Source organism: Gracilinanus agilis, chromosome 5 (assembly GCF_016433145.1).
Source record: "Gracilinanus agilis isolate LMUSP501 chromosome 5, AgileGrace, whole genome shotgun sequence".
Taxonomy (NCBI): Eukaryota; Metazoa; Chordata; class Mammalia; order Didelphimorphia; family Didelphidae; genus Gracilinanus; species Gracilinanus agilis.
This window is the reverse complement of record NC_058134.1, coordinates 122,742,675-122,770,363: the sequence shown is the minus strand read 5'-3', so window position 1 is coordinate 122,770,363 and position 27,689 is coordinate 122,742,675.

Below are 27,689 nucleotides of genomic sequence, written 5' to 3'. Positions count from 1 at the left end.
GGGGGGGGGGGGGGGGGGGGGGGGGAAGCTCAGTAGCAGGCTTACCGGTAAGCATTTATATAGTGTGAAATGACTGTCTCATGGTGGCACAGAGATGGACTGTAAGTTCTAGGTGGTTCTATCATGTTGAAATGACTTAAGTACTATCCAGGTAACAAACAGTATATTTTTCAGGGACCAGCTGTGCTAACTGCAAAGAAGCAGTAGGCTGGTTACCTGGTGAGCATTTTTTTTATACCATAGTCAGTCATGAAACAAACATTTTTTAGAGGCAGTCCTCTGTGGCCCCCTTTGCTTCTATAGTCATAGTGTTAGAATAGCATGAAAGGTGGCCAAGGTTGCTAAGAATCACAATTCTTGAGACCATTAGTAAACTGGGTGGCTGAGGATATTAAGAAACACCAAATCTTGGGACCTTTAGTAATTTCTAACTTAACTGTTGACACTTGTACTAATTTAACTGAACACAGAATCATATCAATTTTTACAATAGTGCTATAAATGAAACCAGAGGAAAGAAGGAAGTCAAATCTAAATGGAAGGATGGCTTATAGGTACTCTTTGGATAATCAGAGAAAGGAGTTTAGTTGAGTTTTTATCATGTGTTCAAAGGCAAAATATTTCTTGGGTTATTTGGTTATCACATGTTAGAATATTAACGGTAAATATTTGGAAAAAGACCACATGATAATAATTGTAGCTTATGTACTAACATTTTTTTGCTCCTAAGGAGTAGAGAAATTTTACAAAGAACTTGGTAAGAACTTCCAAATGAAATCAATATACATTTTAATACTTGGTGACTTAAATGCAAAAGTTTGAAAAGGTGAGGAATGGAGAGAAATATATGGGAAAGCCTGGTTCAGGAAAAAACAAAAAGATGTGTAGATTACACAGAAACATAATGCTTTTATATCATGAACACTTTGAAAAAAGTGGCAAGCACCCAATAATACTATAAAGAACAAAATAGATTATATTTTAACAGACAAGAAAAGACCTGTTAGTGAGGGAGTTATCCCTGAGTCAACTATGTACAATCAGATCATAACAGCTAAGATCAGAATTACTTAAAAAAAAAATCCAAGAAAGAGTAATATTGAGTAAAGACACATTATACAATTGGAAAAACTTAACCATCAACCATTAAAAAAAAGTAATTGACAGTCAAAAGTGAGAAATGGACAAAAGAAATGACAAAATCAGCACTGGCAAATAATACTTTTATCCAAAATTTAAATAATTCAAATCATAGACTTCCACAATAGTTAACAATGGCATGAATCATTTCTGTTGCTCACTTAGTTGAAAGGTGCAAAGAATATGAAATCCCAGTGTGCTTATTGTTGTATATATGAAAATGCATTTGAGTCAATAGATCAAAAGTAGATCTTACAGACAGACCCTTTTACAATAAAGTGTTTCTTATCCACCCATCCATCAAAAACATTCAACATTCCTTGAAATTAACAATAGAAATAAAATTGCTCACCAATCTTCTGGTCACAAATATCAGGGGAAGCATAAAACAGAGATGTGCTCTTCAACAATGTTTATCAATGTGATAGAAGAGATTCAGTACACAATCCAAATTTCCCTGTGGATGACGAGATATTTCATATGCTCCTGTTTCAGGATGGCATTACGCCGATTGCACCTAGCCCTAGAACACTGTACAATATACTGGAAGAGATACATAATTACTCAGAAGAGTTTGACCTGACCATCCATGCAGAAAAGATTAAGCTGGTGAAGGTTGTCTGTTGCCCAGATTATAATGTTCATTTATGGATCATCTATAAAATCTGGCCATTAATATGTGTAGTCTAATAGATGGTACAAATGGACAACCAACTGGGTGAAGAATTCAGTAGGAGGAAGAGAGTAGGCTGCATTATCTACAGGAAACTGCAGAGTTACCTTGATGATCCCAAGTTTACCATTAAAGTAAAGACCCAACTTGCCAACATCATAGCAGTGTTGCTATATTGCAGTTAGAAATGGAATATAGTAGTTTATGCCCATTTTATAAATGGAAGAAACCAAACTGAGAAAGGTTTGAGTGACCTAACCAGACTGTCACAGATAATAAGCATATGAAACAGAATTCAAACAGGTCTTCCTATCTTCAAGTCCAGAACTCTATTCAACAAACTACACCAAAGCTTAAGAAAGAAAGAACAGAACTCCTATATTGCATAGTTGTAATTCATTGACCAGCTCATAGTTAAAAGCATCCAGACAAGAAACAGAAGAGAGTGCAGGTATCTGGGAACAGATATTCAAGAATGGTAAGATTTAAAATCTGGTCTTATAAGAATGTTTTGCTGAACTGTTTTGTTTTTTTTTTTAATTTAAATCTTTATTATAAGAGAAAGCATTTTTCCCTGGTTATGGCATATGGATATGAATATGCCCAGGCCATCCCCAGGGGGCCTGACTTTTGTCTTGCCACTGGACTACTCTGACTCTAGAAGAGAGAGGAGGCTGTTAATTCAGTGCAACTCTGCCTCACTTAAATCCAAATCATGTACAAGCTAAGACTCACCCTTGTGATGTCATTAGTTCTTTTTGAAAATGAAGGATAAACAACTTTGTAAAGAGAGGAGGCATTATTTGGGATGTGTTTGGGGAAATATCTATTGTGTCAAAACAGTATGTATCAATAGGAAGTACCTAGCAGGCTAAAGCCCCAATATAAATTGAGGCTTTAAGACTTTTGTATTATTTTATTTAATGTATACAAATTATGCAATATAATGAAAAGAATAGATAATAAGTATGTGTGGTTTTTTAGAAGGCCTATGTTATAATTTACATGTGTGGCCTAGAAACTGAGAAGGGGATCTTGAGGAGCAATTGAAGCCTTCTAACATTTGCGTATTTGTTTTGTGAATTTATCAAATTATCTCTCACCTTGGAAAGGAAGGTAAAGTCCAACCTTAAAAGTATAAGCTATAGACCTATAGGCAGAGGACATAAGGATTAGGAGGGAAGCAGGACCTCCAGGAACTTAATTATAGTAACCAAAGTGCCTTAAGAATTTATTGAAGGAAGGCAGCAACAAGACCAAGATCCCTGTCTTTATAGGAGTGGAGGATGTATGAGTGCCCTGCCTCACTCCAAAGCTAATGATTCATTGTTGTAGTTACATCAATTTGAACATTAACAAGATGAATCAGCACACAGGTATGGACTTATTTGTGGTAGCTGCTTGTTGGTTTCCAATCCCTGAACTAGTTTATTAGATTTCAGACTTATTTCTCCTCTTCCTCCTCCTGAAAGTAAAATCCAAATCCTTTCCCCATCAATAGCCTTTCAGATAATTAATCTTCTCCTAAAAAGTACTAGTATATCCTTCTTGAAATTTGGCACTCAGAATTGGATGCAGTATTCTGGATGTGCTCTGGTCAAAAAAAAATTGTAAAAGAACTATAACCTTGATTTTTATGGAGATGGGTTTTATCTGGGGTGGGGAGGAGGATTTAATTCTTTGTAGTTTGAAGATAATTTTGTAAGATTGAGAAAGGGTTAGAATGGATGATTTCTAATGTCTTTTCTAACTTTCAAATTATTATCCCATGATACTTTTTCTAATGAAGTAAACTTCATTTGACGTTCCCATAATTAAGGATGGTGTTGAGAATGAAAATGGATTATGGCTTAGGGGATATAGTTTAACCTCAATTTCTTTCCTGCTAGGTGTTTTCATGTGTTATGGGAAATGGGCATGTATGGTTAATTTATTACAGTTTTTTTTAATCTTCTATTTCTTCAACATCACTACTAAGCATTTATTTTAAAACATTACAGGGGAATTGTCCATTCTATGGTATAAGCCAAAAAAGGGAAATAGATCAATAAAATAGATAAATACTAGACATCCAACTAAATATACATAAAAGTAGTATAAAATTAAAAACTTGGGAGAGATGAATTATTATTTCATAAGTGTTCTTAAGAAAATTGCTTAGCAATTTGGTGGGAAATTCACATCTTAATTTATATAGTTCAGTTTGGATTGATATACTTATATCTAGTTCTGGTAGGATGATGTACTTAGACATAAAAAATTGCTTTTGCTATAGAAAAAAATGGATTAACATTGGCCTCTTTTGAAGAGAGATGACTTGGTTTGGGAAAGTGTGCTGATTACATGAAATTTATAAACTTCTGTAGAACAAAAAATATATCAAAAGTAAAAAAAATAACATTGGAAAAACATTTATGACAATCAAACAGATTTGGCATTTGAAATACACAAGGAATTGTCTTCAGTAGTTTTCCATCCACAGTAGACAAATGGTCACAGAATATGAACAGATAATTTTCAAAAGAGTGAACACAAATTTTTAGCTGTTACTTGAAAAAAAATACTCAGCCCAATTTTTCACTGTTTTTGATGGAGACCTGTGATTTTAGCAGTTTAGGGAACTCTGAATGTCAGAATTCCTTCTACCTATGTAAATTCTCCACTTGTGTGTAATTTATAGTCTTATATAGATGCTTAGGGCATTAAAAGATTGAGACTTATTTAGGAACACAAAGTTAGTATGTGTCCAAAGTAGCACTTTAGCCCAAAGCATTCTTACTTCAATGCTGGCTATCTATCCATTTTGTAGGGATTTCAGTTTCAGAATTGGGGTGGGGGTGGGTAGCTGGGTAGCTCAGTAGATTGAGAACCAGGCCTAGAGATGGGAGGTCCTATGTTCAAATGTGGCCTCAGACACTTCCCAGCTGTGTTACCTTGGGCAAGTCACTTAAGCCCTTACTTAAGCCATCACTTAAGGGATGGCTCTTACCACTCTTCTCCTTGAAACCAATATATAGTATTGATTCTATGGCGAAAAGTAAGGATTTAGAAAAAAAAAAAAGAACTTGAAGGGAACTTGGAAATCACCTGGTTTAATCATCTTCTAGAAGAGAAAAAAGAGACCCAGAGAGGTTGTGATTTGGCCAAGATCATTCAATTAGATAAGTTGCAAAGCCAAGATTTGAACATGCCCACTTAACACCCATATTTAGCAGGTGGAAGAATCAATAAAGAAGCTGGTGTAGAACTGGGAAAGTTATCCTTGAAGAGAGGTGTACAATTGGTTACAAGTAGTAAATATGAAGACTGATGTACTTCTGTATCATGATCTACTAGTTGAAAATTGTTGCTTTAAAAGATGGAAGACTTTTGTTGCCTGTTGTATAATTATTTAAGAAAAAAATTCCTCTCTTTTCTTGGAGATGGAATGTGGTAGTTTTGTGGAAATATTTTTGGAAGGTTTTTTTGTCCTTTTTGTCTATCCGAGACAGCAGGGATAGATTGATGTGTTGTTTACCCTGTGACATATAACAAATGTTAATTAATAATAAGCAACTATTGGAACAGATTGTTCTGAACAGAGTGTTTTTTCACTTGCTGCCTGTTGCTGAGGTTCAGAAAACCATTTCCCTTCCTCTGAGGATTATTTAGGTAAGCATGTAAAATTCTAGACTGTTTTCAAATTGTCAAATTTTGAAATTCACCTCCATATCCTGCAAAATTTCTAATATCAAATTTCTAAACACCTCTTCTTTGGGCTTTCTCATTACAATGAAACCTGCAAATTAGAAAATATACTCTTACTTTCCTTAACTAATTTCCTTCCTGATTTCTATGTTCTATGATTGATAACAGTACATGTGAAATACATAGCAAAATATTATCTTTGGAACTTTATGGAGCTTTTCTCTTTCTACTCAGAAAAGTAGAGAGAAAGATGGAAGTGTTTGTCCTAGGCAGAGCAAAGAAAGGTGAATATGAACCTCTTGTGATTAGAGATTTTTTTTTCATTTAATATATTTGTATTCCCAATGCCTAACATGATACCTGGCACATAGTAGGCACTTACTAAGTGCTTGTTGAATGATACATTGATTCAAGAAAATGTTATTCATGACAATTACAATAATACAGATGAAACCAAAACTCTGTAATAGTATAATGGCTGCTTTGGCAATTTTTGCCCAAGCTATTTTTCTTTATTATACCGGAGATTGGGACGGAGGGAAATGATTGTGATTTTTGAAAAGACATTACTTAAAGAAAAAAATTCTCATCCTAATCAAGCATTTATTAATTTTCACCATTGAATTTTAAATGCTTTCAGAATTATTAAGCTGCTTTTTCGGCTTGTAGCATGTTAATATTTGTACTTTTTTTTTGTCACTAGAGGGCATGAGATAGTTTCCGTCTAATGATTTATTTTTTAAGAAGAAACACTTTTTACTTCACTTTTCCATCTTCTGGATAAATTCAGTTCAGGCTACAATTGTATAATAAGTGCCTACTGTAGGGCAGCTAGTTGTCTCAGCCAGAACTGGAGACTAGAGGGTTAAAATGTGGCCTCAGCATTTTTTAGTTGTGTGACTCTGGGTAAATCAGTTAATACTAATTGCCTAGCACTTACTGCTTTTTTACCTTAGAACCAATGCTCAGTATTATTTCTACAGCAGAAAGTAAGTTGTTTCGTTTTTTTTTAAGTGCCTACTGTGTTCAGAATATTGGAGATACAACATGAATAATAGCTGTACTTTTCTTCTGAATATTAAAATATAGTAGGTGCAATTAATCAATTTTTAAATTACTCTCTCCCTCCTATTAATCTTGACCTGGAAGTCAGGTCCTTAGTTCTTGAAATAGTTAAGGGGGTAAGTGAGGAATTAGTTAGAATGGATTGTTTATACTGACCCTGACTATCTTTTCACTTTGTCTATCCCAGTGACTCAGATTAAGCAAAAAATAGCACTTTCGGGGGCAGCTGGATGGCTCAGTGGATTGAGAGCTAGGCCTAGAGACAGGAGGTCCTAGGTTCAAATCTGACCTCAGATACTTCCTGGCTGTGTGACCCTGGGCAACTCACTTAACCCCCATTGCCTAGCCCTGTAACAAATAAAAAAAATTAATATAGAATGATATATAAAAAAGATATTAGGGTTTAAAAAATAGCACTTTCTTGTTATATATCATTATAATACTGTAAACCTTTTCAGAGTGCATATATATATATATATATATATATATATATATATATATATAAAGAGAATAAGAACTAGGACAAATAAAAGTACTTTTGGGCTGATTAGTTAAAAACCAATGACTTCATTCAATCAAAACAAATTTTCTGTAAAATGAACCCTAAATATGTAAAATTATATATTATGTGGAAACATAAAGATATTGTCATGGAATATTTATTATCTATAGTTGGTTAGTATTTGAGACAACCATGGAGGATTATATTCCCATCTCTAATTTATTTTCTTACCAATATTATTATTGGGGTCAGATCTTAACTCTTGGACAATATTGACATAAAAAAAGTTCCCAAGTAGTATTCATTTTCAGGATTTAGGATGGACTATTTATTGTTTGGAAAGTGTTTTGTAGTTATGTTCATATAATTCCTGTGTTTGTTTTGGTAGATAGATTCCTAAGTATTTTATATTGTGTAGGGTGATTTTAAATGGTATTTCTCTTTCTGCCTCTTGCTGTTGTGATATGTTGGAAATATATAGAAATGCTGATGATTTATGTGCATTTATTTTGTATCCTGCAACTTTGCTAAAGTTCTTGATTATTTCTACTAGCTTTTTAGTTGATTCTCTAGGATTTTTTAAGTATACCATCATATCATCTGCAAAGAGTGATAGCTTAGTCTCTTCATTGCCTATTTTAATGCCTTCAATTTCTTTTTCTTCTCTAATTGCTACTGCTAGTGTTCCTAGTACAATGTTAAATAATAGAGGTGATAATGGGCATCCTTGTTTCATGTATGATTTTACTGGGAAGGCTTCTAATTTATCCCCATTGCATATGATGCTTGTTGATGGTTTTAGATATATACTATTTATTATTTTTAGGAAAGGTCCTTCTATTCCTATGTTTTCCAGTGTTTTCAATAGGAATGGGTGCTGTATTTTGTATTTCAGCATCTATTGAGATAATCATGTGATTTTTGTTTTGTTAGCTTGTTTATATGGTCAATTATGTGGATGGTTTTCATAATGTCAAAGCATCCTTGCATTCCTGGCATAAATCCCACCTGATCATGGTGGATAATCCTCTTGATCACTTGCTGGAGTCTTTTTGCTAGTGTTCTATTTAAGATTTTTGCATCTATGTTCATTAAGGAGATTGGTCTGTAGTTTTCTTTCTTTGTTTTTGGTCTGCCTGGGTTTGGAATCAGTACCATATTTGTGTCATAAAAGCAATTTGGTAGGACTCCTTCTTTGCTTATTATATCAAATAATTTGTATAGTATTGGGATTAGTTGTTCTTTGAATGTTTGATAGAATTCACTTGTGAATCCATCAGGCCCTGGCGATTTTTTCTTAGGGAGTTCTTTGATGGCTTGTTCAATTTCTTTTTCAGATTTGGGATTGTTTAGGTATTCTATTTCTTCTGCTGTTAATCTAGGCAATTTATATTTTTGTAAATATTCATCCATATCACCTAGATTGCTATATTTATTGCCATATAATTGGGCAAAATAGTTTTTAATGATTGCCTTAATTTCCTCTTCATTAGAGGTGAGGTCTCCCTTTTTATCTTTGATACTGTTAATTTGGTTTTCTTCTTTCCTTTTTTTATTAGATTGACCAGTACTTTGTCTCTTTTATCTGTTTTTTTCAAAATACCAGCTTCTAGGCTTATTTATTAATTCAATAGTTCTTTTACTTTCAATTTTACTAATTTCTCCCTTGATTTTTAGTATTTCTAATTTAGTTTTCATCTGGGGATTTTTAATTTGCTCGCTTTCTAGTTTTTTGAGTTGCATGCCCAATTCATTAATCTCTGCCCTCCCTAATTTGTTAATATGTGCACAAAAGGATATAAATTTCCCCTTGAGTACTTAGCTGCATCCCACAGAGTTTGGTAGGATGTCTCATCATTGTCATTCTCTTCAATGAAATTGTTAATTGTTTCTATGATTTCTTCTTTACCTGACTGGTTTTGGAGAATCATGTTATTTAATTTCCAATTAGTTTTTGATTTGCCTGTCCAGGTGCCCTTACTAATTATAACTTTTATTGCATTATGATCTGAGAAGGTTACACTTATTATTTCTGCTCTTTTGCATTTGTTTGCGATGTTTCTATGCCCTATTACATGGTCAATCTTTGTGAATGTACCATGTACAGCTGAAATGAAGGTATATTCCTTTTTGTCCCTATTTATTTTTCTCCACGTATCTATTAAATCTAATTTTTCTAGGACTTCATTCACCTCTCTTATCTCTTTCTTATTTATTTTTTGGTTTGATTTATCTAGATCTAAAAGAGGAATATTTATATCTCCCACTAGTATGGTTTTATTATCTATTTCCTTCTTAAGCTGTGCCAGTTTCTCCTTTAGGAATTTGGATGCTATGCCATTTGGTGCATACATATTGAGCACTGTTATTTCCTCATTGTCTATACTCTCTTTTTTTTAGGATGTAATTACCTTCCCTGTTTTTTTTTAAATCATATCTATTTTTACTTTGGCCTTGTCAGAAATCATGATTGCCACTCCTGCCTTCTTTTTCTTATTCGAAGACCAAAATATTTTGCTCCAGCCCTTTACCTTAAATCTGTGTATGTCCACCCACCTCATATGTGTTTCTTGTAGACAACATATGGTAGGTTTTTGGTTTCTAATCCACTCTGCTATTAGCTTCCATTTTATGGGCAAATTCATCCCATTCACATTCAGAGTTATAATTATCAGTTGTGTATTCCCCAACATTTTGGTATCCTCTCCTAGTTCTACCCTTTCTTCTTAGGCTATTTCCTTTTAAACCAGTGGTTTCTTTTAGACCAGTCCCCCTTGTCCCCTCCCTTGATTTACTATCCTTTCTACCCCCTCCCTTATTATTCCCCTCTTTTTATTTTTAAGGCCTAATGAATTCCCTCCCCCTTCTCCTCTCCTCCCTTTTTTGACCTCCCCACTCCCCTGTTCCCCTTGGTTAATCCCTTCTGACTTTCTCAGTAAGGTTAGAAAGAGTTCTATATCTCAATGGATATAGCTACTCTTCCCTCTCAGGGTTAATTCCACTGAGAGTAAGGTTTAAATATTACCTCTTAATGCTCTCCTCCTCTCCTTCTTATAATAGTATTCGTCCCCTCCCCTTCCCATGCCCTCTTTGTGTGTAATAGAATATCCCATTTTTCTTATTCATTCAAGTTTCTCTTGGTGCAAACTACTATTCACCCCCCTCTTTCCCACCCACCCCCATATCATCTTAGACCATTTAGTACTCCAACCTCTCCCTGTGAATAATTCTTCTAATTGCTATAATAGTGGATACTATAATAGTGAATAGAGTTCACTACAGAGAATTACACATAACATTTCTCCATATAGGAATACAAATAATTAGATCTTATTGAAGCCCTTAAAGAGGCAAATTTAAAAATAAGAGTTTTCTTTCTTTCCCCTCTGTTTCTTATTTACCTTTTCATGTTTCTCTTAGTTTTTGTGGTTGGATATCGAACTTTCCATTTAGTCCTGATCTTTTCTGTGCAAATACTTGGAAATCTTCTATCTTGTTGAATGCCCATACTTTCCTCTGGAAGTATATAGTCAGTTTTGATGGGTAGGTGATCCTTGGTTGTAGACCCAGCTCTCTTGCCTTTCTGAATATCATATTCCAAACCTCGTAATCTTGTAGTGTGGAGGTTGCCAGATCCTGTGTGATCCTGATTGGTGCTCCTTGATATCTGAATTGTCTCTTTCTGGCTTCTTGTAAAATTTTTTTCTTTTACTTGGAAGCTCTTGAATTTGGCCATTATATTCCTGGGGATTGTCTTTTCAGGGTTTAGTGTAGAGGGTGATCTATGGAGCCTTTCAATGTCTATATTGCCCTCTTGTTGTAGTACTTCAGGGCAGTTTTGCTGAATAATTTCTTTTAGTATGGAGTCCAAATTTCTATTAATTTCTGCTTTTTCAGGAAGACCAATGATGCTCAAATTGTCTCTTCTAGACCTCTTTTCTTGATCTGTCAATTTCTCAGTGAAACATTTCACGTTTCCTTCTATTTTATCAGGCTTTTGGCTTTGCTTTATTTGTTCTTGCTGTCTTGAAGAGATCATAGGCTTCTACTTGCCCGATTCTTGTCTTTAGAGACTGGTTTTCTGCTATAGGCTTTTGATTTTCCTTTTCGATTTGGTCTATCCTGTTTTCCAGCTGTTTGATATTGGTTTCAAATTTGCTTATCAATTCTTTTGATTTGGGGACATCTTTTTTGAATTGCCCAATTCTAGCCTTTAGAGACTGGTTTTCGGCTATAATCATTTGGTTTTCCTTTTCAATCTGGTCTGTTTGGTTCTTCAAGGCTTCCAGCTGGTCATTTCTGGTCTTCAATTTGCTTATAAATTGATTTTATTTCTGAGCCTCACTTTCCAATTGTGAAATTCTGCCTTTTAAACTGTTATTTTCTTGCCAGATCCCTTCCATCTTTCTCATAATCTCAGATTTGAATTCTTCAAGAGCTTGTGACCAGTTTTCATTTTTTGGGGAAGGTTTAGATATGGTTACTTGTTTGTTCTCCTCTGCTGTTTGCTCTGTTGTCTGGATTTTTTCTGTGTAAAAGTTGTCAAGTGTTAAAGATTTCTTCTTGATCTTTCTCTTCTGGGGTTCTTGTGTCTGGCTTGCCATTGTTGTCCCAGTGCCCTCTCAGCTTTATCCTCATGCCCAGGGTCTTTCTGAGCTCTTTAGGCTCCTGAGGTCTCAGGTCTAGTTGTTCTCAGGGTCAAGCCTCCTGGTGGTCCCCTTGCTTGTTCCTCTGCCCGAAGCTCCTTTAACAGTCTCAGGGCGCTGTTTGCACAGTCATGTGCCTCTCTGCACTGGGTCCCCACCCAAGGTCCGTGCCTGCGCTCTGATCTGCATCTGTACCTGTGTCCGCGCCTGCGCTCAAAGTCTGTTTTCAAAGTTGGCGCGTTCTTTAATCTCTTGGGGTCTTAAGTCTTGTTGCTCTCAGGAGCAGGCCCTGGTGATCCCAGATAGCTGCCAAGGACTTAATGGATGCCCCAAACTTGCTCTAACCCTTGTGCGCTGGCTTTGGCCCTGTAGGTAGTGTGTGTGTGTGGAGGGGAGGGGGTTGCTTACCTCGCATTTTAGTGAGAGCTATTTCTCCCCCTTATAACATGGAAATGCCCTGATCCCCCATACCTTCAATGCTGCTCTCTATTGTGGGGTCCCTTCGTTTGTCTGGATTTGTTTTTATGTCCTCTTGAGGAGTCCTATATGTGTGGGTTAGGAGAGGTTAAGCAGCTGCTTTTTACTCTGCCGCCATCTTAACCCTGAACTCCCTTAGCACTAAAGATGGACTATTTATAAAATAGTACAGTAGGGCCCAGATCCTTGGGGGATGTGTTCTAAGACCTATCTGGGATGACTGAAACTAGATATAAATGGACTTCATATATATGTGTTTATATATGTGTGTGTGTTTGTGCATGCACGTATGCATGTTCTCTCTGCTCCTGTTCCTTAACTCAGCATTCTTAGCTTCCCACCCCCAAAAAAAGTGAAAGGGAAAAGGATAAAATATTATTTCAGGGACAGGCAACTGCCTTGGGTAAATAGTGGACTGGCCTCTAGTGCTTTGTGGTCAGAGTAACTGAAACCACCATCTAGCATCTCTTGGGCTTGTCTGGTTGACCACTGATGACTGAAATAGAGAACTGGATTAAGGAGGCCAAAGAGATTCTTTTAAGGAAAATAATATCATTGAACTGGTAGAAATCCTAAAAAAACTAGCAATTAAATTTGGTAACAGTCCTGCTTTCAATAGCAGTAGTTTCTTCTCTAATTGCATGCTTTTTCATCATTTAAAGTTAAATCATTTAGGAAATAGAACATTCTAGTGTTTTTTTTTTCTTGCTCATGAGAGGTGCTTTAGTAGCTAGAAAAATCACTTTCAAATAAAGACCTGTTTTCAAGTCTTATCTGTGATTCATACTGGCCGTGGGACCTAAGCAAATCACTTAAGCTCTTGATCCCCCAAAATAGGTGAGAATCTTCAGGGAATATCTCCCTGTGAATAAAATTATAGTCCAGTCCTAGGGAAAACAAAAAGAACAACAAAACAAAACAAATAAGAGTAAGCTGATGGTTAATTGAATTACACCATTCTACTTTCCTCCTGTCTTATTTTTTTTTTTTTTTTAACCCTTACCTTCTGTCTTGGAGTTTGACTCCAGAGCAGAAGAGTGGTAAGGGTAGGCAATGGGGGTCAAGTGACTTGCCCAGGGTCACGCAGCTGAGAAGTATCTGAGGCCAGATTTGAATCTAGGACCTCCCATCTCTAGGCCTGGTTCTCAATCCACTGAGCTACCCAGCTGCCCCCTTTCCTCCTGTCTTAATGCCCTTAGGAGCTTTTACTTTTATTTATGGGGCTCCTCTAGGTTGCAGTTGAATTTAAAGAACTTTTATTAAAACTACCTTTTATGTATAAGGCATAAGCTAGCTGGGTGCTGGGGCTCTTTCGGCTTTTAGATTCTAGTGAAGGAATACTAAATAGACGCAAAATTGCTTAGCAAAAAGAAAATTGAGATGGGAATGAGTAATCTCAATAGAGTTTTCATTTTTGCTTTGTATCTCTCGTGCCTGATACAGAAATAAATGCTTATTGAATTGGGGAATTAGGGAAAGCACCTTAGAAGAGCTAGCACCTGATCCATTAAGGAAAGCAAAGATATTGGAGAGTTAGAGATGTCTTTGACACTAAATACATTGTTGGTGGAGCAGTGAACTGATCCATTCATTCTGGAGGGCAATTTGGAACTATGCCCAAAGGGCTATAAACTGTATATAGCCTTTGTTCCACTACTAGGTATATATCCTAAAGAGATCAAGAAAAGGGGGAAAGGACCTGTCTATACAAAAATGCTTATAGCAGTTTTTTTGTGGTGCCAAAGAATTGGAAATTGAGGGGATACCCATTAATTGGGGAATGGTTGAACAAATTGTTTCATAAGATGGTGATAGAATACTATTATGCTATAAGAAATGATGAACCACATGATTTCAAAAAGAGGTGAAAGGATCTACATGAACTGATGCAGAATGAAATAAGCAGAACCAAAAGAACACTATACACAGTAATTGCACTATTGTAGGATGATTACCTCTAAAAGATTTAGCTACTTTCAACAATACAATGATCCAGGACAATTCTGGAAGACTTATGACAAAGAATGCTATCTACCTCCAGAGAAAGAACTGTTGGAGTCAGAATATAGATCAAAGCATGCTATTTTTCACTTTAGATTATTTGGGTTTTCATTTGGGGGTTTTTATTTTTAGTATCCTTTTACGACAATGAACAATATGGAAATAGGTTTTACAAGATAATACATATATAACCCATATTGCTTACCATCTTCAGGAAGGAGGAGGGAAGGGAGAAAGGGAGACAATTTGGATCTTATATTTTCAGAAAACTTGTGTGGAAATTGTTATTATATGTAATTGGTAAAATAGAATATCTTAAAAAAAAAAGATAGCTGAGTCTTAGAAAGTATTCTAGGAAAGGAGAACAAGGGAGGCTTATGAGAAAACATAAGGTAGGACTTGGGAATGTCTGGTTTGAGGATAGCAAGTAGTCCAGTTTGGCTGAAACAATGCATTTTATTAAGAGGATTGATATAAAACAAAGCTGGAATGATAGGGAGTCAAATTGGATAGAGTTTTTAATTCCAGGTGCTTATATTGGTTTCCGACCCAGGAAATATGTGGTAAGGGGAAGAGAGTGGCCTAGTCCTTAGTCTTGAGTCAAAGGACTCCATTCAGTTCAATTCTAAAAACATGAAGCACCTGCCATGTTTAGACACTGTGCCAAAAGCCCACCAGTTCTATGCCTTCAATGCCACTGTACCTATGGAATAGAAAGTCCATGAAATAGACAGGGGATGGATATTTCCCTACTGTGGGAACCACACCTTTGTCTAGAGGGGAAAGAAGACATATGAGTAATGCTTTACTAGCCCTTTTCTTCTTCCAGCCTGTTTACACTTGCTTGGCCTCTCAACATTTGTCTCAAAATCTTCAGACTCTGTATATCTGGAACTTTGAAGTCTAGTAAATACATTCCCATGAGAAAATAAAAATGCCAAGAAGTTAGAATCTGAACTTTCACTACCTTCCCAAGCTTTTCTGATTAGAAAATTCTACTGATTAAAGCCAAGCTCATTAATTTCATTATTCTAAAAGGGGTTGACAACCAAGGGACATGGCCTTTAATCATTTATTAAGCAAGGCAAATTCACTGAGGTGAATGCCCAGGCAAACATTCAGCCCTCAACTCCCCTGCCTCAGACTTGTTTGCTTCTTAATGGCAGTATTATTTCAGTTATGAAAGAAACATTGAGACACAAAGAGAAGAAATTATTTAACCAGGGCACCAGGTGGTCTGGTTCACAGTCTTATTCCAGTGGTTGTAGAGGTTCCAAAATTTTAATTCCAGCCTCTTGGGGATTCCCCCCCCCCCCACATGCAAAGTTTAACCCTTTCCCCTTTTATTCCTATTCCCCTATTCCACGATAACATCTTCTGTGGAAGCTCCCATTTACCATTTAAACCATTATACTCCCATACTTCCCCCCCCCCCCCTTGCCTTTTTGGTAGATCTCACTCCTTTAACAAAGCTTTTACCCCTCCTCAAACTTCCCTTAGCTCCCCCGCTCCCTCCCTCCCACTCTTTTGTTTGAGAACCTTTCTCATTCACTGAGAAAATCAAGGCCATTTACTCTGAGATCTCTCTTCTCATCTTACACTACAAAGATATTTTCTGCCACTTTCTCCACCTTCACCTCATTTTGCATGAAGTGGCCATTTTCCTTGCCAAGGTTGACCCCTCTACAAGCCCAAGTGATCCTATTCCATCCTATGTTCCCCAGTATACTGCTCCATTTATCATCTCTACTCTCTTACCTTCAATTTTTTCTTGTTTACTGGCTGATTGTTTACTGCCTACAAAGAGGAATGTCTACCTCTCTCCCATTCTCAAAATCCTGAGCTATTCCTGTTGGCTATGGTCCTTTATCACTTCTCCTTTTCTGGCTTTAACTCCTAAAGAAGGCTGTCTACAGTTTTAGCCTCCATTTCCTTCTTCTTGTCCCCTTCTTAAGTCTCTACAGTTCAGTTTATGACCTCATCACTCAAAGTGAAACTGCTTTTTCCAGAGTTACTGTTATTTTGCTGTTTAGTTGTTTCTTAGTTGTGTCCAATTCTTCTTGACTCCATTTGTGGTTTTCTTGGCAGAGATACTAGAATAGTTCACCATTGCCTTCTCCAGCTAATTTTACAGATGAGGAAACTGAGGCAAACAAGGTTAATTGACTTGCCCAGGTACACACACTTAGTAAGTGTCTGAGGCCAGATTTGAACCCAAGAAAATGGGTCTTCCTAACTCCAAGCCTATGCACTCTATCCCTGTACCACTTAGCTACCCAGAGTTACTAATGATCTCTTAATTGCCAAGCCATGTAATTTTCTCAATCTTCAACCTTCTCAATCATGTTGTAGGACTTTGGCACTGTTGGTCCTTTTGCTATTCTCTTCTTTCTAGGTTTTTGTATTTTTCACTCTTCTTTGCTGGATTTTCATCTAGTTTGTGCTCTATAACAAGTGTCTCAGAGGATTTTGTCTTAGGCCCTCTTCTCTCTTTTTACTATTTCATTTGGTAATGTCATCAGCTTCTTTGTTTTCAACTATCATCTCTATGCAAATGATTCTCAAATTTATTTGTCTAGCCCTAAATCTCTCCCCTGACTTCCTTGATCACATCTCTGACTTTCTACTGGTTGTTTCAAATTAAATGTCTCATAAACATCTTAAATTCAGAATGTCTAAAACTGAACTATTCTTTCCCCACACACAGTTCCTTCTTTCTAACTTCACTATTATACTACCTAAGGTACCACCTTTCTTCCAGTTGCCATCTTTGGCTCCTAACTCATCTCCCCCATATTAATCAATCAATGAACATTCATTAAGCACCTGTTCTTTGCCAGGTACTGTGCTAATAAAGCAATTGCCATATCTTATCATTTTATCTTCACAGTTATCTCACCCGGTACAGGCCCTCATCACCTCACTCCTGAACTACCAAAATAATTGGATGGTTAGTTTCCCTGCCTGTCTCTCCTCATTCCAATTCATCTGCCATTCAGCTGTCAAATTGATCTTAAACCCAGGCCTTACTATATCATATCCCTTCCCCCTTCAGTCAACTCCAATGGCTCTATTTTGCCTTGAGAACCAAATATAAAATCCTGTTTGGCTTCTAAAACCCTCTATATAACCTTGCCCCTTCCTACTGTTCTAGCTTTTTACTCCTTAACACTTTTTCCAAGTACTCTATAGTCCAGTGAACTGGCCTGCTTTCTTTTTTGTTAAATGAGATATTCTATCTTCCTACTCCAAGTATTTCCACTTGCTCTCCCTCATGCCTTAGTTTCTTCCTCTTCATCTCCACCTCATAACTTACCTAATTTCTTTCAAGACTCTGCTAATTTTCTATCTTCTACAGGAAGCCTGTCTGTCCCCTTAAAAGCTAGTGCTAGGGGTGGTGGGAAGCTTTTGTTCTGTGGATTGAGAGCCAGGTCCAGAGATGGGAGGTCCTGGCTTCAAATCTGACCTCATATAAGTCCTAGCGTGACCCTGGGCAAGTCACTTAACCCCCATTGCCTAGCGTATTGATTCTAAGATAAAAGATATGTTGGGGTTTTTTTTAAGTGCTAGTGCCTTCCCTCTTTTGACTATCTCCAATTTATGCTACCTATATCTTGTTTATACATAGTTATTTGGCATGTTGTCTCTTATTAGATTATAATCACCTTAAGAGCCATTGTCTCTAAAATTCCACGTAGCTCTTACCTTGGCAGTGTTTTTTAGTGTTTTTTCCCTCCATACTTTATTAGAGGTGAGTTGTCTGAAGTTTAATTTATAGCAGTAACAGGTAAACATTCAGGTTGCTCCCATATGTTATTTCCTAGCACATAGTAAGTACATTTGAACCTAGTTAAACATGTCTTTTCTTCACCTTGGTGTTTTTAATAGGTGACACTGTAGCTAGAACTCTGGGCCTGGGATCTGGAAGACCAGAGTTCAAACATGGCCTCAGGCCCTTTTACTAACTGATCCTGGGCAAGTCACTTAATTTCTGTTTGTTTCTATTTCCTCATCTATAAAATGGGGGTAGTAATAGCCCCTACTTTTCCTGGGTTATTGTGAGGAGCAAATAAGGTAATCATTGTAAAGTGATTAGCATTGTGCCTTTGTGCATAACAAGTGCTGTTGTTGTTGTTGTTGCTGCTGCTGCTGCTGTTCATCCATCACTTTTTGTACTTCTAGTAAAACCAATGTAAGATTCTGTGCTGATTGGTATGTAGTCAACACATTTTCTCTCATTAGTTTTGTGTGTGTGTGTGTGTGTGTGTGTGTGTGTGTGTGTGTGTGTGTTTTGGGGGATTTTTTTACCTATCATGATTTCTCTTGCTACAGCTGAATTAGTTGACATTGGATCAGGCCAGTTATTGACATGTTTAGCCTGCTTTTATATAGGTATAATGCTTACCTCACTGTCTTTGTCACAGTGAGTAATAATTTAAAAACAAACCTTTTTGGTAATGCTGAAGGTATGATAGGATCTCCTATAGATTTTTGGAGCAACTGATCTTGATACTTTACACCCAAACTCCAGATATAATTATCAGGAAAAAAAATCAAATTAATTTTGCTATTGGTATCATCAGTTCAGACTATTCTTGTTCAACATCCTCTTCTCTATCTTTGAATTTTCCAGTTTTCTCCTTGACTTGAGAGAAACTCTAACCTCTAACCCTAGTTAATTTTGCTGACATAGAAAATATAAGCAAAACTAAACACTTGCATTTTTTTATTCCGTCCCAGTTTTACTTATGACAAACATATTTTCTAGTTCATACCTGCAAATTTTTTTAACCTGGCAACTTGCTCCACTATTCATCTCCTAGGAAAATGGATTTATACTTATCAAATTTTATTATTTGGTTGTGCTACTCATGAATCTAGAAGAGCAAAACTTTATCAGAGAAGACTCCAGCTAGCTTTCCTATCAGGGTTCTAGGATAAATTTCAAGTGCTTTCCTTCTTGCCTCAGGCCATGATAGTGAAGTCACGACCCTAAAACCAAGAGTCTTTTAAGACCTACTTTATTAAATCCCTAACCCTCCTTCCTAATTTTGCCTTGGGTTCTATAGTCCTATTTTAATAGGGCTTGCTTAGTTCTCTTTGGGGCTAAATTAACTAAACTTTTTAGCTAACTTTTTACTTTAGAAGTTTTGCCATCTTGACAATGCCCATTTAATCATCTTCTCTTATTTTAATACTTCAGGAATTTTTTTACCTCTTAACAATGCAGATCATAATGTAATCATACTTTAGTGGGTGGTTTAATGAGCTATTCCCACCAAAAAGATTTGATTACCTGATGATTCCCCTCTGAGGACTTAAATATATTTAATTTGTCCAGAACTCTCATGCCTTTTAAAAGGCTTAGCCTTTATAGCTTAGTAAGCATTATCTAGAGCTTGGGAACTATTGACATTGCTTTTAAAAACCTAGGATTATTTCCATGGCATAATGAGATATCAGGGAAATGGTCTCTTATTATATTTATCAGAGGGAAGAGCAAGGCTCTGATATGTTGAATCATTGATATCTAAGTACTATAGGAGCAGAATAAAGCATACACTTCCAACAAGGTCTATGTTTTGTTTTGCATAATTGTATTTATTTGTTACTAGATAGGGTTCTGATGGGTGGATCCAGTATGGAAGGGAATGGAATCATTGGGAAGTGACAGTGATGAATAAAGCTTTAGTAAGACATTTAACAGGTTGAGCAACAGTTAAGGAGACTTGTACCTGTCATCTCACCACTTTACTCCCAGGCATTTGATTGACATTAATCCTGAAACAATCTTTAGATCACATTGTTTCCCACACAGAAAATATGGTGGCTTCCTGACCCCTTTAAATTCTGGTCCCCAACCCCACCTCTTTATGCCATTAAGCCAGAATTTAGTTTCTAGCTTCCTTTGTTATAACCATAGCTCCCTCTAGTGTCTGTTCTGTCCTTTAACCTTTGGGTTTATTTGGCCTTTGAAGCTGTTCCTACTCCTTAATCTACATTTAGGGAATTATTTTTGTTTTCATCCGAGGTTTTTGTTGTTTTATGGGAGAGTCCAGGATGGCTCACATTAAAAATAGAGAAAGATCTAGATGTTCACACTTTTGTAGTGAACTTATTTTTCAATTTGTGTAAAAGGCTTCTCTTCTAGGCCTTTTTAAGCCTCATTTTTCTCTACTGCTTTGAGTTTGGAGCTGGTATTTCTCTTTTTCTGAAGCTCTCTTGTGGTTTTTTTTATTTTTGAATGCTTACAATGGACCATTGCCTTAGGGTGATGTGGAAACCTTTATCTTCACTTTTTAAAAGCTAGTTTTATAAGTAAGTTGTGACCCTTTTTACATACCACACTTTCTTGAGAATCAAAGTTGTTCATAACCTACATAATGTCCGTTAAGGGAAAAGTTAAGGCTTTCCTGAAACAATTTTCGACTTTTAAATAAAATTAACAGGTGATATGTGTCTATAGTTGTAGAAGGGTATGGTCTCCAAAACATTAAAAATGAGTTTTACCCAGAGGGCAGTGAAGAGGTACCTCATGAATGTGAGCAAAAATAAGGGGCTTTGAAGAATTGGAGTGAAGGATGTCATCAAAAAAATATAATTGAGGGGGCAGCTGGGTAGCTCAGTGGAGTGAGAGTCAGGCGTAGAGACGGGAGGTCCTAGGTTCAAACCTGGCCTCAGCTACTTCCCAGCTGTGTGACCCTGGGCAAGTCACTTGACCCCCATTGCCCACCCTTACCAATCTTCCACCTATGAGACAATACACCGAAGTACAAGGGTTAAAAAAAAAACTCTAAAAAATATATATATATATAATTGAGAAAGATGTGTTAATAACATGATGAAAGTGAGAGAGGGTAGAGAGACAATCCAGATGATCCCCTGGTATCCTTATAATAGGAGAAAACAAAGAAGGTTCCCAACATGTTGGCTGAACTCTATATAACAGTTTTATGGCAAGACATGAATAAGAGTGACCTAAAATAAGAGAGGAAGGTAAGAGAGCTGCCTCCTTAGTCTTATATCAGCCTTGATGAGTATGAGTATGTTTCAGTAGAGGTGAATAGGTAGAATGTTCTTTGGTTCTGGAACCTTTTATATGTTCTTAAATAGTTGATGAAGTCAGAACCTATGTGATTTTTTAGCCATTATGAATTCAAGTTTTGCTTATGATTATCTATTTTAAGATTCCTTAACGATTATATCCTTCTTTGAATCTACCTGATCTTTGTTCTAGACTGTTTTTCTTAATTATTGGCTAGAAATTTAGGGAGGGAAAGCTAAGCATGATTGACATCTTTTAGTGAAGAACATAGTTGCAATTAGAAAAAGTTTGAAGAACTCCTTCTGTCTTCTCTGTGGGTGGCATTGAATAAGATGTCTCTTAGAAGCAAGTCTTGGCTCCTGTTAATACTTCACTGTCAACATTGCTTCAGGAAAGTGAGCTCAGCTCTCTATTCGACCTCCCACATCACTGGTATAGCTGGGGAAGACTCTTTAGTTTATCACCTTTTACCTTGAAGAAGAGGGCACACAGTTGATTCTGGAATTTCATAGGCAATATATGCAATGCTAACAATGGATAGAAAATTTTTTTCTGGGCATTGTCAAAGCAAATTGCCCAGGAACCATCAAGAGCAAATGAACTCAACTAACATTTTCTATTTACTTCTCCCCGCAAGGTCTTATAGACATATAGACATTAGGTAATTCATTAGCACAACTTCCTGTAAATTATTAACTGCCAAAAAGGATGACTACATGGAGTAATGAGAATAAGAAAAAGTCTACTCAGGTCCTTTAAAAAAAATCCATTTCATTTCATTTTATTTTACTTAAAACTTGGAATTCTTTCTCTCACTTCTCTCCCCTCACCCAACCACACTGAGAAAACAAGAAAAACAAAACCCATTACAAATAATCAAGGAAAACCAATTGCTGAATTAGGCACATCCAAAAAAAAATAGGCCTCAATTCTTATTTTAGTTTATCACCTCTATCTGGAAGTAGGTAGCATGTTTCATCATGAGTCCTGTGGAATTAAGGTGGTTTATCATGTTGATCGGTTAAATCTTTCAGAGTTGATTGTTTTTACTATATTTTGTTATTGTATAAATTGTTCTGGACGAGGTTCTGCTCACTTCACTTTGTATCAGTTCATACAAGTCTTTTCAGGTTTTCCTGGAATCATCAATATTATTTCATCATATTCTCATAATACAAATTATTCAGCATTCCCCAATTTATGGATACCCCCTTAGTTTCCAATTCTTTGTCATCATGAAAAGAACTGCTGTACGTAATTTTTGAACATAAGGATCCTTTCTTTGATCTCTTTTATGGATCTAGTATCAATATTGCTGGACCAAAGGGCATGCACAATTTAATAGTTTGTTAGGCATGGCTCCAAATTGTTTTCAGAAAGACAAGACCAATTTATAGTCTATTACCATATAGTGTGTATTTTTTCAAGTGGCCACATTAGCATTTGTCATTTTCCTTTTTTTGTTCAACTTTGCCAATCTGATGGACATAAAGTGGTGTAGCCAGTCACAGATGAAATGACTGAAGAAACAAAGTTTTGCTCTTCCAAGCATATTAATTTATTAAGCTATTCATGACAATTGCCCAACAAATTGAGAAAAGGTCCCTTCCTCAACTTAGGGTTAGACCTCTAGTACAGGGAGAGACAGATATTTATATATCAAAAAACAATCAAATAAGACCAATTAATTTAAAAGGAAACAATTCAGTATTAGGCATCCTAATTTTTAAGTGGATAAAAAATTAGAGACTTTCCAAATTGGAAAAGGGAGAGTGAACAAGTACAAGTCTTTGAATTAAGAAAATGTTCCATTAAGAGATGTCCCATTCCCCCAGCAAGTGTCTGAACAATCATAGGAACATGGAGACAGCAACTGATTGATCATTATGGGGTCAGTTTTCAGATTAGACATATGCCAAATTTTCTCCCAATTTCTACAACTGAATAATATTTTCTCATAGGACAGAATTTGAACTAGATCCAAAATTGAATGGAAAGGGAAATAGACATGTGACAGAATTGAGTAACAAGATGGAGTCAGTGTGCTTAATTTAGGTCCCGAAATTAACTGCTTGCTGTCCTAATCCCCTCAGTTCCCTCAGTTTCCTCAGCTGTTTTAACTTGCATTTACCTAATAGTGATTTAGAGCATTTTTTCATATGGCTAATAACAACTTGGATTTCTTTCTCTGAAAACATATTGTTACTATCCTTTAACCATTTATCGATTGGAGAATGGCTTTTATTCTTATAAATATGAATCAGTTCTTTATATAGCTTAGGAATGAGGATTTTATCTGAGAAACTTAACAACAAATTTTTCCCAAAATGCCATTTATTTGGATAATTATTACTTGTTATTAGAAATCAAATTATTAGAGCTCAAAATGGACTGTAGGGAGATCTACATTTTAACCCTACCTCTTCTGTTGATTTCATTGGTGATCTTTTAAAATCTCTACATACTTTACATGGGATGCATCAGAGCCCCTTGGATTTAAGGGGCTAAATAGCTACATATCTTAAAAATAATAATTATTAATCATAAAAATAGTAAAGATAAATACTGTTCAAAGAAAACAGTGTATAGAATGTGATTGTGCTGCTCATTTGAATAAATGCTTGCATCCTTGATGAGTTACACATGTCTGGACTGATGGTAGCATTCCCTTTTATTTCTTCCCCTTCTTAATTTCTGCAGTCAGAACCCTGATCCATGCTTTAGCAATTTCAAATCTGCAACATAATCAATCTGCATTCATTCAGCAAAAATTTGTTGAATGACTGCTTGATCTTTTTCCAGAATGACCTGTGCATAGTAGCAAAGATCTGCTTTTAATGAATTTTGATCACTTTATCTTGCAGTCTTATTATTTATTCACATGTTCAAAATCCTTTTGTTACCTCGGTTAGCAAATCTAATCTAGTTATGGGCTCCTAAAAACCCCTTTTTAGTTGTACTCTCTCTACATTTATTGCTTTGCTCTCCTACCTCACACCTGCTGTTTGGAAACTTTAGGTTCCCTTCAGAGCTCAACTCAAGTGCCACCTTATTCAATAAGCATTTTTTTTAAACCCTTACTTTCCGTCTTGGAGTCAATATTGTATATTGGCTCCAAGGCAGAAGAGTGGTAAGGGCTAGGCAATGGGGGTTAAGTGTCTTGCCCAGGGTTACACAGTTGGGAAGTGTCTGAGGTCAGATTTGAATCTAGGACCTCCCATCTCTAGGCCTGGCTCTCAATCCACTGTGAATAAGCAGTTATTAAGCTCCTCCTGTGTGCAAGATGTTGTGCAGAAAAGCTACAACCAAGAAGCTTAAATTCTATAAGGTGTGACATGATGTGCTTATGTAACCTATATTTGCAAAATAAATACAAAATAATTTTGTGGGGTAGGGCATCATCAGTTGGGAGATGTGGTAAGAAGAGGCATCATGTAGAAGATGGCATTTGAGGTAATCTTAAGGAATACTAAGGATTCCAGAAGAGAGAGTGCATTCCAAGGATGGGAGATAGCCAGTGAAAAAAACAAGGAGAAGAGCTATCAACAAACACAGAACATGATCCAAAGCATCAGTGACTAGAAAAATACAAAAAATTAAAGCAACTCTGAGTTTTCATGGAATACTTGGATTAGCAAAGATGACAAGAAAGGAAAATGATAAGTTTGTTGGACAGATTTCAAGAAAATACTTATAACACTGTTAGTGGACCCATGAATTGGTCCAGCCATCCTGGAAAGCAATTTGAAACTGTGACAAAAAGTTACTAAATTTATACATACTTTTAGACTCGATATTACTGCTAAACCTTTGCCCTTGCAAGATCAAAGAAAAAGCAAAAGGATCTATATGCACAAAAATATTCATAGCAGCTCTTTGTAATAGCAAAAAAATCTAGAAACTCTGAGTGCCCATCTTTGGGGAATGGTTAAATAAATTATGGTATATAAATGTAATAGAATACTGAAAGGGCCTGAACAACAACTAGAAGTAATAAGCCACTGGAACTCATTGAGTAAAGATGTGATATAATTAGACTTTTACTTTAGCAAAATCACCTTGGCAGCTAAAATGAGCATAGATTGGATTAAGGAAAGGCTTGATTCAGAAGACTAGTTAGAACCAGCCATACCATTGTTGGGATTGTACCCCAAAGAGATCATAGATAAACAGACTTGAAAGAAAATGTTTATAGCCGTGCTTTTTGTGGTGGCAAAAAACTGGAAAATGAGGGCATGCCCTTCAATTGGGGAATGGCTGAACAAATTGTGGTATATGCTGGTGATGGAATTCTATTGTGCTAAAAGGAATAATAAACTGGAGGAATTCCATGTGAATTGGAAAGACCTCCAGGAATTGATGCAGAGTGAAAGGAGCAGAGCCAGAAGAACATTGTACACAGAGACTGATATACTTTAGTAAAATAGAATGTAATGGACTTCTTTACTAGCAGTAATGCAATGACCCAGGACTGTTCTGAGGGACTTATGGTAAAGAATGCTACCCACATTCAGAGGAAGAACTGCAGGAGAGGAAACACAGAAGAAAATCAACTGCTTGAATACATGGGTTGATGAGGACATGATTGGGGATCAAAAGTACCACACCAATGCAACTATCAACAATTTGGAAATAGGTCTTGATTAATGACACATGTTAAAACCAGTGGAAATGCATATTGGCTAGGGGAGGGGGGGAAGTCGGGGAGTGAAGGGGAAAGTAAGAGCATAATCATGTAACCACGTTAACTTTTCTAAAATATAAATATTAATAAATGTTTAAAAAAAAAAGAAGACTAGTTAGAAGACAGTTGCAGAAGTCCGGACAAGAGATGATGAAGGCCTATACTAGAGTTGTGACTCTGAAAGTAGAGAGAAAGGGACATATATGAGAAATACCATTAAGCTAGATTAGGACTTGGCAAAGGATTGGATATATGGGGTGAGAAAGAGTCAAGGATGATACCCAGCTTGTGAGCCTAGGTGAAGATGGTGGTATCTCTTAATTCTAACAGGAAAGCTGTAAAGAAAGGAAAGGTAATGAGTTCTTTTTTGAACACATTTGAGGTGCCTACAAGGACTTCCTGTTCCAGGTAACCAAAAGACAGTTGGGATTTGTGACTATAGTTTAGGATAGAGGTTAAAGGGCTGGATATGAGAATCACCTGCATGGAAGTTATAATTGAATCCATGAAAACAGATGAGATTGCAAAGTAAGATATAGTATGGAGTGAAAAGGGAAGGCAGAGGACTGAGAATTGTATAGATAGAAAACTCTAAATAGCCTTTACTTGTGTGATGAATTGCAAATTTAGATCCTCTGTGTGTAGATTTTAAAAAGGACTACATTATCACTTAATAAATGCAGAATAAAGGAATGGGACTCCTGAATGAGGCAGGGAGAACCCCAAGGATTTCTCACAGGGTAAGGAGAATAATTGCTATCTCTGAACAGACAATGAAAAGATAAAGGATAATGTATTCATGTAGCTGCCAGTGACAAATTAAAGGGAAAACTATTGTCAATGAGGAAAATCAGTAAAAATCAAATCATCAGACAATAATTGGAAGGTGTTTTCATACAACAAGCTAAATCTGCACCTAGTTTATACTTTCCATCCATTGCTTCTGGGGCCAAACAGAAAAAAATCTAATCACTTTTTCCTGTGACCGCCCTTCAAAGATTTGAAGGGTCAGTTATAAGACCTCTTCCCTGTACCACAGCCAAAGTTTTCTTTTATCCAAACTAAACATCCCTAGTTAGTTGAACTAATTATGATACAGCATGCTTTCTCTTTGCCCTTTTAAGATACTGATCACTCTCTAGTGGGATCCTTCAACTTGCCTTTGCCTTATTCCTTATAACAACCCTGTAAGGTAGATAGGGATTGCCAAGCACATTTTGCAGATAATGGAATGGAGGTTAAATAACTAGCCTAAGAAGTATTTACAGAAAGCACTCTTGAATTTCATTCTATTTGATTTGTATCAGTTCCTTTTATTTTGATCATTTGGATGGTAATCCTGTCCTGAAAAGTATTGGCAACAACTTGTTATTATTAAAAAGTCAATTGCAAAATTGTTCTTATCAGCCTGAGAACAGGACAGCATAGCACCAATTACAGTATCTAATGTAGTTTGAAATTTTAGCAAGTTGCAAATCCAGTTAATACAATAGCTTTATCAGAAACTCTGTCTGCCCTATTACAAGGTCAATTGCTAGCTTAAAGCAAGAAATTGTTTGATACAGTTTTCTTCAGGAATATTGCTTTTAGGTGTTCATAAGCAACTTGATATTTTCTTTATGCCTACAAACTTGTATTAATGACTTGCTTCCTGAATCCTTCTAGATTTGGAAAGTAGAGTGGATATCATTTCTTACAAAAACAAACAAACAAACATCTAACTGGGGCATTCCCTCCTGGCATTTGAGGTCTCTTCAGTCCCCCATATG